Here is a 2,133-nt window from a genome sequence, read left to right as displayed (position 1 = left end):
ACTCTCACCCTCACCCCTTCTTTCCACATAGGCACAACGGAAATCAAGCCATTAAGAAACATGTACTTTTATGACTACATGTACTTACAACAAGCTTTATGTGACATAGAGGAATTCCCCTGTATTCACAGTCCAACAAATAGAGGTCAATGATATAAAACATACACATGTATATTATAGCGAAAGACATTCTGTTCAGCATTGGGAAATTGAAATTCTGGACCTTGAAATGTAGGGGTGTCAGGTGTAGTAGATAGGTTCATTTGGTTTGTGTAGATAGGGGTGTCAGGAGTACTAGGAAGGTACATTTGGTTTTTTGATAATATTTTTTTCTCTCATTTTTAAAATGTTTATTTATCTATTTATTTATGTTTTTTTCTGATAATATTATGCCTTGATTGTTCTCAGGTAGCTAAACAGGTTTGCTTCCAGAAATTCTGCCAAGTGTCCGGGGGTTTTTGTTTTTGTTTTTTATTTTTGTGTTGTTGTTGGGTTTGTTTTTTGGAGTTCTTTTTTTTTTTTTTTTTGCTTCGACGTTTGTATATTGTACACTCAGTCTGGAGTAAGTTCATTTATTGAACTCTTGGAGTATCAGGATCTATTACACGATGTCTGACTTGCCCCTTTGTACAGACAATTTTATAAAAATCAAAAGTCCGATCAGTAAAAGTAGACGAGCTCATTAGATTGTAGGACAATCATTTATATAGACTTAAACAGTGGGTGGTTGGCGGGTTCTTGGGTGTAGTCAGCTCCTTCTTTCATATCAAATTTCTATTCTCCTTTTCCCTCCAATTGTTTTGTGGTTGTTACTCTCTTCTAACCCCTGTAATATTTGGCACTTCTATGACCTAATTATGTTGTGAGTGCCGTAAAACTCTTGTAAAGACAGGGACTATTACGGTTTCCTCGTCGACTTTCCTAGATAAAATATTTTTTAAAACCTTGACAGGAAATAAAACAAACAAACAACAACAAAAACAACAACAGCAACAACAACAACAACAACAAAAACAAATATTTTCTACTCCCTCTAGCAAACCAGAGTCCAGGCCGACTAACGCCATCTTTCCTTTCACTGCGTGTACAACAACCCTCTGAAGGGGAAGAAAGACCCAAAAAAGTCAACACTGTATCACACAAACCGAAAGTAAACGCTGCTTAGGAGAGCCGCAACGGTTACTTAGGGTTCAATTAACAAACTGATAAATTTATTTATTGTTCAGTTGAAGTCGAATAGAGGGCTCTCGTGGCCCATTGGTAGAGGTGTTCGCCTCTCATCCAATAGGTCCTGGGGGATTGAATCCGGATAGCGACGGGATTTTTTGTCTCTAAAATTGTCTCCTTTCACCTCCGTTCCTGCTCTCTAATAATGCTCTGTCGTCTGCTTTCGTCTCCACTTCTGCCCTCACCCCCTCACCTCAGTTGCCCCTCCTCTGGGCTCCTGGCTCTTTCTGTAGCCTTTCTACTGCTACTCATTGGCTCCTTCTTACTGTTGTCTTTCAGTCACACTCCTAATCTAGTGGTAGGAAAGATCTACACTTAGCCTTCTCGGACAAGGGCAAAAAATCTCGGGTGTAAGCTGAGCACCCTAGAGATCCCGTGGTGGTCTAAAATCGATAAGAGTAGGCTCCAGCCGCCACCCGGGAAAAATTCAAAATTTCCTGCCTACCAACTGAAAATGTTTAATATGTCCCGCGCGCTCATATGACCTTATGCAGTTACCCTGGCAGTAAGACACTTACCAAAACAAAAAAAAACAAAAATTTAAAAATTAAGACAAAAATTCAGGTACTTGATATTTAGGGTTCCTTTCTGAATGGCATTTATTTGGAAAACATTTCCAAGCAGTTAATTTGTTTGGTTTATTATGCTTTCTATTGATCCTGACATTTAAATAAAACCTATTCAGCAAAGACTATGATAGGACTCTGAAACTACTTTCAGCCATTTGTAAGTCGTGTCTGTTCTGCATTTTTGCTGGTGTGTGGAGTAAGGCAATCGATCAGGCGAGGATGTAATTTTTAACTAGGGAGATATCATCATTCATCATCATCATTATCATCATCATCATTATCACATCATCATTATCATCATCATCATCATCATCATCAACTGCAGCAGCAGCAGCAG

This window comes from Aplysia californica, unplaced genomic scaffold (genome assembly GCF_000002075.1).
Source record: "Aplysia californica isolate F4 #8 unplaced genomic scaffold, AplCal3.0 scaffold00668, whole genome shotgun sequence".
Classification (NCBI taxonomy): Eukaryota; Metazoa; Mollusca; class Gastropoda; order Aplysiida; family Aplysiidae; genus Aplysia; species Aplysia californica.
This window is presented reverse-complemented; position numbering follows the sequence as displayed.